The following is an 18,600-nucleotide window of genomic DNA, read 5'->3' on the forward strand; positions in this document are numbered from 1 at the left end:
ATTACAACCATTACGACAATATTTCAACAATCCGGGCATACGTATGCATGACTGCTATTATGCAATTGCCGTGGCTGCAGCTGCGACTGCCTTTGATTTCAAATGAAACACATTTAACCCAATGATCTAGGAGGAGAAAATTAATGTGTTCCTAATAAGCAAATTATTCAACTGCTTTAAAGCAAAGATTTTGAGAACACATTTTCTTAACAATTTATTGAACACTTACAAATTAATATTACTTTATTGCAATATAGTCTTAAAATACTAAATTGCTACTTTTTGTTTAGATTTACATTTGTCAATAATGTTTAAAGTGTTCTCAATAGGGAAACTATTTGGTCACACATTTTCTTACTTTTTTTTTTTTAATATTTACTAAACTTACTTTTGGGTAATATAGTTTTCATAGAAGCCATTCCTTCAAATTTTAGAAGAGTATTTTTTATGGCTATTCATTTTAAGGTACAGAGAGTGAGGAACTTCATCTAACCTTCAGTAATTTGTGATTGTGTAACCTTTTCAGTTAAAAAAAACTTTACTTCTTTGAAGATTAAATGGATTTAAACGCTCACATTGCCATTATATTTTAAAACCTTGAGGATTGTTAATGAATCGTTAAACAAAGTCTTTTTTCTGAACATTTTATGAAAATTATTTGTAAAACAATTTTTTTTCTGAAAATTTGTGAATCATTTATGACTAATCATTTTTATAGTGTCTTTTAAATTTACAAATGAGAAATGTACAATTTGCTATTGAGATTTTCATACAATCGCATTTCCAAGTTAATTTTAAATCCCTATCAAGTGGTTTTATTTCGGTTAATATTTGAAAACAGAAATTTGAATCACATTTAAAGCTGTTGAAATTAATTCTTGTCAAAATTCTTAGTCAGATATCGATCTAAATTAGCCTAGATAATTTTAATTTCATGCAATCGCTCCATTGCATTTATTTTCTTGAGAGCCATTTAACAATCTTGATAAACTCATGCAGCAGAATGTTATATGAGGTCAATATACTCGCACTCATACACTTTACACACACACACCTCAGCATCGTGCACACTTCGTTACCGATCAGGTGTTAATTGCACAACGTCGCGCCAAGGACTCTGTCCTTTTGCCTGTGTCCGTTTTATGATGGAATCTCCTCAATTGAGCGTTGATGGCGCACTTAATGGCACGAGCACTCGATGAAGGAAGAGCTTGCTCTGTTTGTGCGCTTGAATGGATTTATTAGCGGCACTAAAGTCATTAGCGCCAGCCATCGACATCCAGAACAGGAGCAGGACTGGGACATCTATGTAGTATGTATGTCGTCATCAATGCATTGCGTGCCTTGGCTGGCAACTCGCACTTCGTACTTCGCTCCTCGCACCTGCTCCAGCTCCATCTGCAGCTCACAGTCCTGTGTAATTGCGGCTATAATTTCATAAATTCACTCGCGGTTGGTTTACGGTCTAGCTATAGCAAGAGAGTTGAAGTGGGAGCTGTGGCTGGCCACAATAAATTCTGATTGCAGTTGCATGAGTTCATTAACGCGCACTCAAGCTCTAAAGTTATTTTTTTCTTTCTTTCCTTCACCTGCTGCTTGGCTCAGTCGAGGGGCAGGGCTTGTGCTCTGCTCTGCGCTGTGTGTGTATCTTTTTTCATGCGACATGCGTACTGCCATCATTCGCCGACGGTGGTGGTTGGCCAATGCCACGAGGCGGCGGCCATTATGCCTTCGGCAGCCATTGCGTCTGTGCGTGTGTACACTGCGAGAAATTTTATTTAACACATTTACTTATTGTATCTATTCAATAAATTCTTTTATACTCATCAATTTTGAATATACATTTATGCTTATTTAAAAACATATCAGATAATTTAAACTAAAAATTAGTAATGGGTCTTAGCTAGTAATTTTATTTTAACATTACTTTTACTCAATAAATTTAACACAAATCTACAACAATATGCTCAATTTCAACTGAAAAACTAATCATAAAATTCCCATAAGAGAAGATCAGGTAGCTATGTAGTTTTGTGTCAAACCTCGCTCGTTAGCTGGGCTGGTTATAAAAGCCAGTTATTTAGTTCGCTTCTTCCCCGCTAGGCACGACGACAGTTTGACAGTTTGGGTTTGTGTACAGGCTGTCGCTGTAGTGCTTAGTGCGCAAACTCGACGACAGAGCGCGCTTTAAAATATACGTAAACAGCAACGACAGCTAAAAGCGACACTTAACACTGGGTTTATTTCATTACTTGAACAATCGGCAACTGTAAAATGAAGAAGGTGAATGAATGACGAACGGATATACAGTTTGAAATGTATATATGTATGTATGAACATCCTTTTGTGTATAAATGTCATACAGTAATGAATGCGACAGTTTTGCTTTACTGTTTGCTTGCATTATAAATCACATCAATTTTATTTAGAGCACTTGTCGGATCGCCGACTATAATTAAATTGCCCATATATATCAAATCAAATGGCTTATATTATTTTATGTAGATCCGTTAGTACCGATAGATGTCGCTTTGCAGATTAAAAATAATTTTATTGCGTCATTAGCATTGTTGTGGCAACAGTTAATAATAGTGGACGAATTTATTGTATTAAATGTTTATCGTCAGCTCTTTTCATTCATTGTGCGCAAGATTTAAGGCATTTGAATTAGGCGAGAGAATAATGGCTGGGATTATCTGCATTTTTGGTTATTTTTGAACTGAAGCTAAATGACTTTTTAAGAGTAGTTTTTAGTGTGGGAAGATATTGATAGATTTTAAATTTCTAGATTGTTGTTTTAATTTGTTGAAAAATAATTAGAATTAACTACATAATAAGAAGTAGCGTATTAATATGGGAAGTTATACCAAATATAATATAAGAAATATAAATGGAAAATGTTCAAAATGTTGTCTAAAGACAACCCTGTTGTCTATGTTATATTTCGGCTGCCATAATATTCCCTTTTTCCCTCTCCTCTCTTGCTGTTGATTTTGTCTACAAATAAATTCAACTGCAATTGCCAGCGAGTTCCCATTTCTCAGTTCTCGGGGGGACATCTCTTTGAAATTGTATTTGTATCTGATTCATTTTCTGTGCCGAGTTGGACTTCTGCTGTCGCTGCTGTTGCTCTTGTCGTTGTTATTGTGTTACTAACGCTGACTCCACAGCGGTTTCCACAGATGTCTGGGCCATTGCCCAGAGGAAGGAAGCCAGAAATTACCCAAGCATGTGCAAGTCGAACAGAAGGCAGAGTCTTGGAACAGAGCTTGCCAAGGGCAAACGCACGTTGAGCACATGAAAAGTTCTTCCGAGAACAAACGAGTAGAATCAGCAGCAGCAGCAGCAGCGTTGCGAACATTTTCATTTCATTTCCATTTCCCGCAAATTGAATTCTTAGAGGAACAAACACAAAAAAAAACGCCATCTCAAGTTGCCCTGTTGCCATGTTGGTGTTCAAGCTGAAGTTGCTACAACTTGTCCGCCGGCTGTTTCGTGGAATCGCCGATTGCTGATTGCTCCACATTTGGCCAGCAGTTGTCTGACTTCCGCTCTGTCTACATATGGAATCATATCTCAGCTGCTTTCCATTTCTAGCTCCAGCTCCATCTGCGCTTCGAAGGCGACACACCTCTCATTTCCTTAAGTACTTATTGACAGCCGCAGCTGTTGGCTATAGCTTCTAATAAATATTAAATTCAAGCAGAGTCACTCTTGCATTGACGCTTGATTGATAAAAGTATATTTAATATCTCACAAGTTCGTGTTTATAAATTATAAATGAGCTAGTTACATATTACTTTTTTAAAGTTAGTTTTTATTTTATTTATTAAATGGCAAAGGATTCTGACTCACATTATTATTATTATTCATTCCGTTTAATTGAGAATACTTTATTTAATGTCGCATCATCACAGTTACATATTAAACTTGCCAAAAAATAGTAAATGTTTAATTGCCAAAAGTAATCTGATATATTGCACTATAAATAATATTCAATAGTTTAATATTATAATGACTGATGAAAGCTAGTTTTGAGATTTATATTTTATGCTTGAGTGTTATATCTCATATTTGTAACATATATTATGATAAAAGTATATATAAGGGTAATTCTTTGTCGAAAATTTAGCGTGCGATACTATATAAAGTGAAAAAAAACAAATACCAAAACATTATTTTATTTTGAGTAAAGATGAATTTTATAGCTCTTGATTAGCACTATTTTTAATTTATATATTTTAACATAAGACAGAAAAAAATGAATCTTTGCTCTAAATATAGTGCTAATACAGAGCTATGTAAATAACCTTTACTTATTTTTAAAATTGCTCCAGTTTATGTTTTTATTGTAAATATTTCGTCAGAGAATTACCCATATATGTATTTCTAAATAAAATTGGAGAGTTGAAAGCAAAAGAACTGTGACATTTTAAATCGATTTTTAAGCTCAATCTCTTCAAGTTGTTATACTAAAAAACTTATACATCGGCAAGCTTATACATACATATGAATGTATGTATAATATATACATTTTTATATACGTTTTGAGTATATAGAGTGGCAAAAGTTGTTACTGCGATTTTCAACTTGGCATCTTGATCTCAATGGCGCCCACAAAATACAAAAAAAAAAAAATGAAGCAAACAACAAACAAACAACAAACTTTACTTTGCTTAGCTTCTACCCCAGCGAATAGAAACGCCAAAGCGAAGTTGTAGATAAAGATGAGGAGGCAAGACAAAACAAACTTATGGAGAAGCGTCTCCAAACACATTCCACGTGCACGCTGGGATTAGTTGGGAGCCAATTTATTTTATGTCCTGAGGCACAAACATAATCATGTCTAATTTTGTTTACTTTCAAAAATGTGCGTGCGTGAGTGTATCCATGTGACGAGCAAAGGGACTGAGAGATAGCCAGGGGAAGGGGAGGGGAGTGGAAGTGGGGGAAATGGTGTGTCTACACGCGTGGGTGACTTGTATGTGAACGCTCTTTGTTCTTGTACTGACAACGACAACAGCAACAACAACGACGACGACGACAACGTTCATTAACTAAATTTAGAGTGCGACGGCTGTTTTGCGGCCACGGAAGGCAGCAAAGGCGGCAATGAGCAGCCCAGCACCCCAGCAGGAAATTACATATTTACATGGCGGCAGAGGAATAGGGGAAGAAGGGGGAGGCAGGATGACAGCAGGCAACACAAGTTACGCAATCGAATGAGGCAGCGCGAAATCACAAATGGCAAAAACGGTGGAATGGCAACGAATCGAGGTTGAAATCGGGGTGAGAAGGTCCTCTTTGGTCCTTGGGCCATTTCGCACTTTAACCCACTCCCACTCCCACTTCCACTTCCTCCCCCTTTGGTTGAGGGTGCGGCAGCAGCTGCGCAGGGTGGCAAGCTGCGGGGGTGGCGCGTGAGGCTTGTTGTTATTTTAAAATTGCGTGCTGTTGGGCTTTAAAGGTTGCCTCCTTTAGTTGCGTGCTGAAGTGATTACGAGGCTGGGGATGTGGCCAACGATAATGTAGGGAAGGGAGTTGGGGGATGCGATGCGTCCCACTTTGTTTTGCGCTGGTTGGCAACCCTTTTTGGGAGGCCGCATTCTTGAGCAGTGGCAAAATGAAAATGAAATTGTATTTCGTTGAAATAGGAATGCAATAATTTTTGGGAAACAAAAGTTGTTGTCGTCGTCCTCCTCACAAAATGGCGGCAATTAAAATGTTTAATGAAATTTGGCAAAACGCCGTTTTGTTGCGGAATGTTCCAAAAGGCTTTGAGATATTTTAATTATCTTGGCGTTTGTTTTACGGCCACTCTCCGGCAACTACAAGTATGCCAGCCTGCTGTCGTGTTTGTCTTTCTGTCTCTCCGTTTGTTGCGCTGTCTATCGATCTGTCTGTTGGGCAATTGCATTGGGAGGTCTCTGAGACTTCAAATACGCAATCATGGCCTCATTCATATGCATGCAACCACAAGATTCGCAAGCCTAGAGCTGCTGCTGCTGCTGTTGCTGCTGTTGCTGCCTCCAGCTGGGGCAGGTTGGCACTGCGGTTTCGTTTTGGTTGCTGCCAGGCTGCGACGGCAATTGTAGTCGTGAAATCGGATTGCGTGTAGCAATAAATCTGTGATTTTAATGCGCGTTATTAAACTGCAAGCAGTTGCACTCCCCAGTCTCCCCTTCCCTCTACCCTTCCCTCTCTTTGTCCCTCCACCCTAGTCAGAGAGCGAGGCCAATAAAATGCAATTAATATGTTCCAGCAACCTGCAACAAAGTTTGAAGCCGCTGCGAAATGAGTTTCGCAGTTTTCGAAGCTCGCACAAACCACGGCACGCCAACGAGAAGCTACCAATAACAACAGCGTACCACGACGACCACGATTGTCATCATCATCAGCTCCGTCTCAGACTTAAGCCGTGAGCTGGTGCAGCGGCGACCCTTTGTCTTCGCGACTCCATTTTGCACAGTTCGATTAAAGCCCGAGCTCGGAATTTGCATTGTAAATTTTGTGATATTATGCCCGATAATGGACGCGATGGACGCTTATCGCTGACCGCTTCTTACCTGTTCCCTCCCCTTTCCGTTTCTCCACACTCCACACTCCACACAACACACCCTGTAAATTGAGAAGCCTTGCGGCTTGGCTCAGAGCAACTTGTGGTTCGTTATCGTTTGGCGCAAACAAGTCACGTCGCCTAATTTATGCGACGGCGACTGCAAAAAAAAAGAAAACAAAAAAATGTTAAAATATTCGAAAAACGTGTCTTTCGATTTTTAATGGCACCGCATAAATTTGAGCATTAAGTCTCGTAATAACTTCATTACACGAACTATAATTTTTGCGCGCGGAAAACAAAGCAACGAAATGTCAACTTTGCATTCGAGTTTGCCAAAAATAAAAGCGACACAAAAGAATCAACACGAACATGGATATAGTTCATTCATAGAATTATTTCTATTCATTCAAATGCTGATAGAACGAACAAACAGAAAGAGCTTGCTTTCAACAGTTTGGTATAGAGATTTTATTTTGAATTCTTATTCACATCTAAAACACTGATTTATTGCTATCTAACAAACAAATTATTCAATTTAAACTTTTCGTTAAAAGAGAAAAGTATTTGCGTATATTTGTATTATTCTTCGAGATATAATAGATATTTTAACAAAATATTTAGTAAGTGTGCTTTGAAAAATATACAACGTATTATCAATGACATATTATAACAAATTATGAAAATATTAAGCAAAACCATTTTGAAATATATTAAAACTAAGAATGATTGAGTAGCAAGTTATCAATGCAATATAAATATTCTTAAAACTAAGGGAGAGTTTTTTTTTTGTCCATAAATAATCAAAATAAATTTAATTATATGCACAAATATCAAAATAGAAAATGGTTTCTAATTTAGTTGAAATGCCGACGGCTTCCATTTTGAAAATAAATTACTACCATATCATTTGCCACACAATCTTTGTATTTATTTTGCTCTAATTTAATTTGCATAATGTATTTGGCTTTGATTTGCATAATGTTATAAAACTGTCACAGTAACAAGCGACCTAAAATATGTGTGCTTTGGATTTTGCATTTACATTGTATAAAATTGGCTTATCGATCTACTTGGACATGATTCTAATTAAGACCAGTTGGCAATATCATTGAGTGCTCAAGGGTAAATCTTATTAATGAAGGTTTTTTTTGGGTAACCTATTTCAGATGAGGTAATTTGGGCAAATATTTTTCACGTGGGCTGAGTGTGATTTGCTATGGAAATATGTTGAAAATAATGTGAATAAATGTAGTAGGAAATTAATATAAAATTCGTAATTTTCTCATGTGCAAATGTTGTAATAGTTTTAAGAAAATTAATCAACTCGTAAATTACTTTTAAGAAATCGCAACTCATCATATTCCATTTCGATAAACAATCGCAACAAATGTAATTTAATATTTGTTTGCTAAGGATATATCAAGTAAATGTGTTTCTGCACTTTCATAAATAAATAAAGTTGTTTGTACAAATATAAATTTAATATTTATAAATAGCTGAGTACAGTTGTGAGTTTAGTTTCGCCTTGGAACGAAATAGTAATTTCCTCTACCTAATCCAACTGCTGCCATTTTCCCCGCCTGCCTCTCTGTCTGCCCCTTTCGTCATTCCACATAAATCCTGGCTCAGCGGTTGCCACAAATCTCATTTCGTATGCAACATCAGCCGCTGCATGGGGCATGAGGCAAGCGAGCAGAGCGGAGCGAAGGAGGCGGGGTTATGCTTCTCTTGCTCTTACTGTTTGTGTTTCAGTTTCTGGATTCGGTTTCTGGTTCTGGTTCTGGTTCTCGGTGGCAGCTGGGGCCTTTTGGGGTCGACACAACGGCGACAATGCCGAGGTGTTGATAGAATAACACAGGGCGTGAATTTTTAGTCGAAATATTACCAACACACTCGCATACATACGTGAATGTGTGTGTGAATGTGGCACGTAACCAAGTCGAGGCTTATACATATTTAAGCCCCATAAAGGAAATATCAAATGGCTGCATCCCTTTCGCTCGCTTAAGCTTTTGCAGGGTGGAGAGAACGCCACTGAGATAAATGCACATATTAAATTTGAAACGTATTTGGAATTTTTGATCAGGTCGCGCCGAAGCGAGCAAAGAAACTTGAGCCTGATTCATTGTTGGAATCGACTTCGAGTTTGTGTTCGAGTTTGTGTTTGGTTTGGTGGTTGGAACACGTCACTGGCGGCATATGGTGGCCATGTCCATGATGTCGCTTGTCGGTTGTCTGTTGTCTGTTGTCCATTGTGCATGGGGTTAAATGGCTCGAACCGAAAGCCATTTTTCATGTGCGGCCAGAGTACTCGTAATTCTGCCAGAGTTGCCATTCTCGCTGCCATTGCCGACGGCATTGCTCACGATTGTCGCTGTGCTCATTTCTGTTTCTGTGTTTTTCTGCTTGCTTTTTGGGATTTTTGTTGGGGCGGGCAGGTCACGTCTTGGCAGCTTCTCGATTCGTTTTGCTGGCTCTGCGCCTTGATTGCCCAGCTCCCAATCTCCCCTTTGTTCTCCGTCCCCTTGTAGCGGGCAGCATCAGCAGCAGCTCTCAACCCACTCAGAGGCAATCGACATCGCCGCTGGAACTTCAACTCATCTCAAATGCGCGCCTCTTATCCGATCCATTATTTCGATGGATTTATAGGCATGAAGGTTGGCTTCTTCTTCTCCTTCTTCTTCTGCATTCACTTCTCCCCCGTTCCCCATCTCCTGCCACTCCTCCTGCTGTTTCTACACGTATTCTTCGTCTGCTTCTACCTATCTTTTTGTTATTTTTTTCTTTCGGGTCGCTCAATTTTTATGCCTTTCATGTGAGTTGTTTTTTTTTTTTTTTTGTTATCTTTTCTTAGTTAGACCTCTTACTCTATGTGTGTGTGTGCGTATGTGAGAGCATTTTCAACTTTGCCTCTGGTATGGTTTCCATTTGCTGTTCAAATTATGGCTAACAGCATTCCGAGGATCAGTGGCTTTTAAATCGAACTGTTCTTCAGCCGCTTCAACGAGCTTCGAGCAATTCATTTCAATTGAGAGAGTTTCGTCTTTCACCGTTACAGGCAATCCAGTGAAGTGCAATCTCTTTTATGATAGCTATAATACAAGTATGTGAAAATCAAATCAATTTTCAAACTTGCACAAAGAAGGTATTTCAGCACATCATTAGTATACATTTTTCACAATTAGCAAATGAATTTCTTGATATTTAATGCAATACAACTTTTTCGCAGATATAGAGAAAGCTATTAAGAATCCGTTAATTAAATGTGACGTCGAATTTCTGGTGTAGGCGAAAGTATTTCAAGGATTTAGCAAGCATAGATAATTTATTAAATGCTAATGGAATTGAAAACTATAAACCGAATTCCCCACTCGCAAATTAGACAAAATGATTGCGAATTAATAACCTATTTTTATCAATATCAAGAAAAAATCACAGAAAAAAGAAGAAAGACATTCCTGTATGAATATTACGCATATATATATATATATAATATATAAATATTTATGTTTGAATCAAACATAAAGAAATACAATTAAAAATATTTAAAACTTTGGAATTATTCAATTAAATCTAGAAGAAGCCATATAAATTTCACATTGGATGAGTCGATGCTAAGAACTTATTTAATTCTTGTTTAAACGAATCTTTAAATTTTGATTTTTTCGATAAAATTACTCTGTTAACAAATTTACATATATCTTAGAGAATTCGCTTTTCATTTGTGTGTTTAAGCATAGAAAAGTGTGCATTATGCACCTTGAGTTTGTGAATACATATTAAGATTTCACACTTGCTTTCTCATTCTCAGACACGTTCCAACTCATATCAGCCTGAGGGTTGTAGAAAGTTGTTTTATTTTTGGGTTGAAAATTAGTTGAAGCAAAAGGCAGAACGGGCATATTTTTAGAAAGTTACATAAGCGTACCGAAAACACAAACAATCCTTTTGTATATATGTATGTACACAAAATATAATATAACTCCTAGTTGAAGACTCAACCCTCGTCGGGCAGTTGTGACAGACTGGCAATAGCAATTCCCAATCCCAAATCCAATCTATGCCACCCTCAATGCGTTTGCTCTAATTTCATTGTTCACGGTCTCTTCGTCCTTTGTTTGAGTTTTGAATACGCCGCTTTCCATATTTCGAGGCAAGAGGCAAAGGCAAGGGCAACAGACGAAAGGGTTTTGTGTCCATAAATCAGTTGGGCATCGGTATCGGCAACGGCATCTCGACATCGACATCGTCATTGGCATCGCAATATGCGTAAATGCAATAAAATCATAAAATGAATTGTGTAAGGCAGAAAAGGATGACGGATGAAGAAGCAGCAGCGGCAGCAGCGGGAGAAGGCAAAACGGATGCTAAATGGAAAATTTGAATCTCGCCTCGAGCAACAAGCAAAAGGGACAAGACGGGTGACGGGTGCGGGAGACGGGAGCAGGATGGCGATTTCAGGCTCTACGGCCGACTGGCTTTTATGGCCCCGTCGCGTTAACTGGACGCAAATAGAGCTCGACAGGAGCTGTGACTGGAACTGAGCTGAGCTGAGGAGCAATGGGAGTGTGACATTCTTGTTTGTTATTTGTATTTTGTACATATTTTGATTTGAAGCGCGTGCAGGTCATGCTCTAATTTAAATGCTACAGCCAGAGATACTCGATACAGATACAGATACAGATACAACTGCAGCTACAGATACATTTACAGATACATCTGGATGTTACAGAGTTGTGCTTGCAACAGCCAAAGAATCGTAAAATGTGTGTGTTTTTTTTTTAAATTCCAGACTTTGCTCTCTTCGGGTCTTCTCAACTGTTAATGGATGCTGGTACAGCCATAAGATTGGTGTTTGGGTCTTTAGATGCATATGTAAATTGAACGTATGCAAATGCGCATTAGCTTCCAGCCAGTGCTGTTTTTTTTTTCTTTTTTCTTGGGCTCGTCCATGGAGTCAGCTCGACCCGCAGCGCATTCCAAGTGCCCTATAAAAGTGTCACATTTTATATGGCCCGCTCGATGTTTTCGATGTCGTTGCTGGACAATGATGCCAGGCCCCTGATTAGGCCACGAAATCGTGGAGAAATAACCTAATGAGCATACAAAATAATCCATACTTCGTATTGTAAATTTGAAAATGAGTTTTGAATGCAGCCGACGCAATTGTGAGGTGAACAAACTGCTGGAAAATATGTGGAAGAAAACGTTTACAATAAAATTCCTTTTGGCACATTCGCATCGCATCGCTTTCGCATTGATTGTTTATTTTTTCAACAACTTTGCCATAAACAAATGCGCCGCATTATTTACAAATGCTGAGCTTTCTGTTGATGCAATTCCTGTTCTTATTTTTGGCAATACGCAGAGCATTTCCCTCTTTTTTACTGCATTCGCAGTTCATCAGATGTGTAGCAGCTTCAACTAGATGTGTAAATAAATTGTAATCGAGTTGAACTTGAGAGCAGAATCTGCATGTTTAAATGCTTTCGATAATACAGGGTGCTTCGATCGGTCGCCGTTTTGCTGCTGTTGCTGTTGCTGCTGCTGCCACTGAGCGCAATAAATCCAGAAACCATAATCGGGATTTATGGATGTTGTTGTTGCTGATGTTCATAATGTTGTTGGGCTGGTGTCGGCGGTGCTTCAAACATTTTTATGATGTCTCTGCAGCATTTATGAGCGCTATATGCGAGGGAAGGGAAGGAGAGAAAGAGAAAGAGAGAGAGAGAACGGGACGCGTGTTTGCTCGAGGTAGAACAGCCACCGATATTACGCGCCGGGCATAAAATCGGAATAATTTGCAACAGGTGATAATTGTTTTACAATATGTTTGTTGCCCCGTCTACCAGTGCTTGAGAATGAGAAATGAGTGTAAGAAGCAAACAACGAGTTTCATTGATATGAAGATGATTGAATACTCATCAATTTGATATGAACAAGTGTGGAATGTGAAAGTAACTCGGCAGCAATTGAAGAACAATAATTATGTTATGTAAAAATAGCATTTGTATACTATAATGTGGGAAAAGTTTGTCTTTTGATAGATTGTCGATTGATTGACTGAATGATTGATGTTTTGTTGCGTTTATTTTTAGCTTAAAGGCAGCCGCAACAGGCAACTGGCAACTGGCAGCTGGCAGGCAATTAAAATAAAAACTTTTTATGATTTGTTGTGATTTTTGCAATTGGCATTTTTACGAGAGCTTGTGAGCTACCTGGCATTGTGGCCACAATGGAGAACGATTGGAACGGGAGAGACGCTCATTGCTATGCAATATTAGTGCGGATTTTATTGTTTTCAAATTAATTTTACTATTGTTAATAGTTCTTTTTGCCGTTTGTCGTCGATGGAAGGTGTCATAACTCACGTAATAAACGCCACCCAGTTTTCTCGGCTTTTGTCACACAAAGTTCTTCGACTACGACTACGACTTCGACTTCGACTTTGGCCGTTGGCTTACTGTGCGTCTGTCCCATAAACCACACCGCAACGGCAACTGAGGAACAAGAACAGGAATGAGAACGACAGCGGGCGTTGCTATCTTGGGCCTGTCCCATAATTCACTCGCTCAAACACACTTGAATGGCCTGGCACTCGTAAAAAACGGGCGAGCGAGAAAAGAGTTTTACAATCGTTTAAAAACTCGTCAAAAAATTAGGCCTTAAAATATTGTACGATTTGCGTTTTGGCGTTTGCCGTTTGTCGTTTGCTGTCGACGAGCTAGCCACATCACAGTGGCATCAGTGGCTGCGGCACTGGGACTGCATCAATAGACATTCAACGCCCACACGCACACCGCAGGACCCACACACACACACGCACACCCGTACACACTCCCACACACCCGCACCAATAAAGACTGCCGCGTCCCCGCTTAGCTCCCAGTTCGCTGCTCCAGTGTCTGTGTAGTCGCTTTTATGAGCCTACAAAATATTTTTATATTAGCAATAATTTCACTAGACACACGGATGGCATCGACTCTGGAGCAAAGAGGGGGGCGGTGGGGGCGACTGTTGGCTAGGCCTGCACGGCACTTAATGTGCACAAACAAAAGCAACAGCAACAAAAGTGACTTTGATTTGTTGAACATTTTAAGCGTCGTTTGCGCGTTGCTTTGTTTTGGCCGTGTTGCCGTTGCTTTGACATTTTATTAGTGATTCATCGCCGGCATCAACAAAAGCATGCCAAACAATTAAAAAGCGCTTATTTTTATTATCTATTTCTATAATTTCGCACAGTGCTCATGCATTCCTTACACTTGTTTTTTTTTTTTGGGTTTTTTGGGGGGTTTTTTGTTTTTATTTCCTCAGTCATTTCACTCAGTTTCAGAGTTTTTGTTTTTTTTTTTTGATTTTGCTGCTGCTGCTTCTTATTCTTCTACCTCCAATTGAAGTGGGCAGTTCCATGCTGCTGAGTCGGTCGGCCATTGGTCTTGCGTCTCGCTCTCGCCAATGGCGTCTGGCAAACAGCAGTGCGATCATGCGATCGTTGCCTCGCTCTCACACATGTCCCTCAGCGGCAACAGAGCAGAGCAGCAACACAGCCAAACAGCATACTGCTGCTCTGCGTGTTTGTCGACTGTGGTGAGTTTCGTTTGGTTGTGTGTTGAGTTTTGTGTCACTGCGCCAACAGAGCGATGCAGCCATTGTATGATATTTTTTGTTGTTTTCATGCAGCAGCTGCACTTTTCACATATGTACGTGCAACGAATGCACTAATTTATGAAAACACAAAGAACATGTTAATGTTAATATATGCATTTTTGGAAATTCAACATTCATTTTGAGGTACTGAAAAGAAGAAAAGCTATTGATAGAGAAAAATGCTATTGATAGGAGATGTAGCAACACTTGTTCGACGCTGTTTTAATGTTTCAATATTTTAACCTTTTGTGCCGCTTTATAGAGCCTCCGACTGAGTCACTTAACCAGAGCCTGATAGCTATCATCTGAGGTGCGGTTTAATGACGTTGCGCTTTTAGCAGCTCAATGCACAATTTTGCTGGCGCCTTAATCGCCACACAATTAAATTTATTAGCTCGTTTGAAATTAAATGCAAAAGCTCAGCATGACATCTGAGCGTTCGAGTCAAAAGAAAAAAATAATTAAAATAATATTAACAATTAAGACAATTACAATTACTCGGCAGTAGCAAGAGCAATAGCAATAGCAGCAGCATCAACAGAGCAGAAAGCATTTGCCAAATCCAACTTCACTTTAGTGCTTACCCTCACTTTAACCTTTACCCCGCACACAGACAAACGCACACAGACTCAAACTTATATGGCAAGTCGAGGCTAGCAAAGTGAACAAAAAAAACAGCAAGCGTTTTTCAACTGTTTTTGCTTTAAGTTTTTTTTTTTGTTGGTTGCAAATCTCGCATAGCTTTCGAAATGACAGTCGCACACAGACACACACACACACACACACACAGTCGTAGCGCATGTGGAACTGGTGTCGAGGCCGCCTAGATGTCGACGTCTCTGCTGGCTGCGTGGCAAGCAGCGCGTTCCCGTTCAACGTGCTGTGGCTGCTGCTGCTGCTTTTGCTTTTGCTGCTCCTCGCTCCGCAAAAAGTTAATGGACCGTGCATGTTTTTCCCTCAGCCGTGGCGCTTAACATTATTTATGATGGATGGAAAATTACTATTTTTCTTTCTTCATTTCAACTTCCTTTTGCAGCGCGCTTTCAGTTCACCGCCATTGGCCGCCGTCGCAGTTGCTGCTGCTGTTGCCGCCTTTGTTGCCATTGTTGCTACAGTTGCATATTTCAAATATTTTCTCAAGTTCTGCTCGCATTCTTGTTCCCTTCCCCATTCCACAGCTGATGCAGTCACATTTCAGTTCTTTCAGCTGTCTGTTTGTTTAACCATTTTGTAATTTAGTCGGCCATTAAATGTGACAGCTTCATCGCCATTTCAGTCGATAACTGCATTTGTCTAATTGCCGTTCATTGTCAGCAGCCATGCGACATGACTTTCCGCTAATCTTGCGGCTTAATTAATCAATCAACCAATAGCCAATGGACAATGAACAGCCACAACACTTGCAGCAATTCAGCAGTTGCAATTGCGAGGGAAGCGGAATTCACTTTTGGGGTTGCTCTGGAGTTACATTATTGATTTATCAGTACTTGAAGTACGATCGACATTCTCTGTTTCGCTTTCTCTCTCTACTTTATTTGTATATTCTTGTTTTATTATTTTTAATCAACTTTAAATGGCAAAGGATTTGTTATATTGACATTTGTTGTTTTAAAGTCGAATTTGTTAGATGAGCTCATCATTAAGATTGCAAACAAAAATTTCGCTTGTCCAAGTAAGATGTTTAAAAAAAATTTGAAATGAATACAACTACAAGTATAAATAAATTCATCATAAACAGGAGAAATACTTTGATTTTGTTAACCTCAAGAGACGAAGTACAAGAAAGCAAGGAAAATAATTTAATAACTAAATTATTTAACTTTTGTCTGTAACTTTAACTCGAAAACTTGTTGTTTTTATCTGTGAATTGGAGATATATATTTTCTTATTCACTTCAAGACTATCTTGTCTATATATGTATAAACATTTTTTGGGTAGAAGAGAAGAAATATATTCTATTGGTATCACTTTATTGAAAACTTTTCTCTGGTTTATAGCTCTTGACATTAGAATATATCATATTTAATGTACCTTAAATATATACTTCGTTCTTCAACTTTAAATAAAGACCATATTAGCTACATATGTTACATTTATATAAGTTCAGATTCCATAACAACATAAGGGGCAAAACATATTCTGTTTTTCTCAGGTATATTTCTATTCAAGATTCAAATTCCTTGAATGCTGTTTTCAGTTTCTTTCAGAATAGAAGAAATATAAGTAGGCCACTTTCAAATTTGTATTTTGTGCTTCTGCTTCAATTCAATGCTAAGGTTTTTATATACTCGGATCTGAAGAGGAGGAATATATTTTGCTGGTACTTCCATTTTGAACTTCAACTTCATTTGAAGTCTAAGTTCTTTGAGCTTGAACGTGATTTGCCAGTCGAGGTAATTTGGCCAACAGCCAACTACTTACCAGCAAGTTGTGTGGCAATTGTTAAACTACTGTCTGGTTTTTGTTTTGAAGGGGGGGAGGAAGACCCTCCGAGTGTGACCAGTTCTAATGAAATCTGCAGAGAGAAGAGAAGAACTGAGAGAGGAGAAGGGAAAAGACGAGGGCAAGGGTCGACTGCTACTGTGTGTATGCTGTGCGTGTGTGTGTGTGCTGTTCAGTTTTTGCTGTTTCTTTAATAAAAATAATTACTCGCATTTTTTGTTGTTGTTGCTGCTGCCGTTGCTTCTTTGCTTTTGCTTTGTTTGCCGCTGAAAGCCGCAAATTTGAAGCGTTTTATGGCCGCGTTTCGTTTCGTGTTTGTACATTTGCCCGCGAGCCACACTCCCCCTATCCAACAACCGCCCCTTGGTCGCTGTTGTCGGCCATTTTCGAGTCGAGCGCTTTTCCCACTCGCCATTTGGCCATTCGACGAGTGGCCAGCAAACGCGGTCGCCGCTCGTTTCGCCGGCTTGGCCGCCAGATTGCAATCTAAATGGCGTTTTTTCTTTCTTTTTTCCAACGTTTTCATAACTTTTGCCGCCGCCGCGGCAGCTTTCAATTTATGAAACACGCTTATTACTCGACTCCCCTCCGCCTCCCCTCCCCCTTTTTTTTGTGAAGTTGGCAGCCCGCTCGAGTTGCGTCGCTTGCGTCAGTCAGGTAACAAAGCAGCCGCAATCAGCCCCAAGGCCGTGCTCCGAGGATCAACAGCAGCGGGAGGGGCGTGGCGGGGTTCAGTGCTTAGTGCTCAGTGTTCAGTGCTCAGTGTTGATCCACGTATGTTCGAGTACGAATACAACTACGAATGCGACTACGAATATTCGTTTATTCGCTGGTTCGTTCATGGCCAGCCAGAGTCGTAGCTTTTGAGGCATATAGACAGTCAGTTAGTGCCTCTCTCTCTCTCTCTCTCTAGCGCTCGGTCTTCCCTTTCTCGCTACCCAAATTACATACACAACACTTTGGCAAGATTTTTCTAAACATTATTATTTTTTTTTTCTCTCGCCTCGGCTGTTGTTAATTGCACAGGTTGTTGCTGTTGCTGCTGGCGGGGTTTTTAATTGTGTTTTCCAGGTTTTTAATTAAAGCTTAACTTGATTTTCAGTTAAGTTGCAATTTCAGAGCTGCTTTTTTGCACTTGACTCGCAAACAGGTTTGATTGGCAACCTCAGCGCTGCTGTCAGTCCAAACGAGTTTGCAAACAAATAAGGATGCCAACAACAACAACAACAACAACAGCCACAGCAACAATTGCTCACTTTTAACGATTTCTGTCGAGATTCATGTTGTTCCACAGCGACGACTTGAAAACTGGCTAACTGGCTGAGCAGATAGCGAAACTACCTATTCCTATTTCCATTTATGTTAGATATCTCGCCGGCCTTCTAAAGCCGTGACTTACTTCCACATGAACATTAAACAAAAAAGCAAAAAAAAAGACTAAAAACATAGTCTAGGCAGTTCACACACTCAATCAGCAAAATGGCGAAATTAAAATTGTTCTTATGACAGACATTAAACTTGTTAAAAGATTCTGATATGCAATACATTTATTTTAAATGAAAAATACTTGTAATTTATATATTTAAAATGTAAATTCATATCTATCTATTATATTTAAAGTTACCTTACGACAACATCTATGTGAACACTTGTCTTTCAATCAGTTACAACATTCGGACTAAGTTAAAAAAACTGCCATTAATATTTTTTAAATGTGTTTTTTAAATGAAAACCATATTTACTAAATTATTAAATAACTAACCAATTCTCATACAATTATTTATTTAATTAGTTAGAATGTTTTGCTAGTTGGCCAAACAACTGCTGCTCAATACGAAAGTTAAGCAGAAAAAGATGTTTTCACATTAATTTGTACCTCGTCTATAAAAAATAATTCAAATTTTTAAAATTGTATTTTACATTTAATAATAGTTTTTTGATGTCGGGATTTT

The 18,600-nt window shown here is 38.9% G+C and overlaps 1 protein-coding gene and 1 long non-coding RNA gene across 2 annotated transcripts in view; one reads left to right on the top strand and one right to left on the bottom strand.

Moving 5' to 3' along the window:
- Window positions 1-18,600, top strand: part of LOC133836580 (homeobox protein abdominal-B) — a 38,964-nt gene that overhangs the window by 657 nt on the left and 19,707 nt on the right. The window lies entirely within an intron of this gene.
- LOC133839018 (uncharacterized) lies at window positions 805-2,788 on the bottom strand. The gene is made up of 2 exons (XR_009894044.1): window positions 1,824-2,788; window positions 805-1,762 (listed from the first exon to the last, which is right to left on the bottom strand). It is a non-coding gene; the product is annotated as an uncharacterized LOC133839018 (long non-coding RNA).

Source organism: Drosophila sulfurigaster, chromosome 2R (assembly GCF_023558435.1).
Source record: "Drosophila sulfurigaster albostrigata strain 15112-1811.04 chromosome 2R, ASM2355843v2, whole genome shotgun sequence".
NCBI lineage: Eukaryota > Metazoa > Arthropoda > Insecta > Diptera > Drosophilidae > Drosophila > Drosophila sulfurigaster.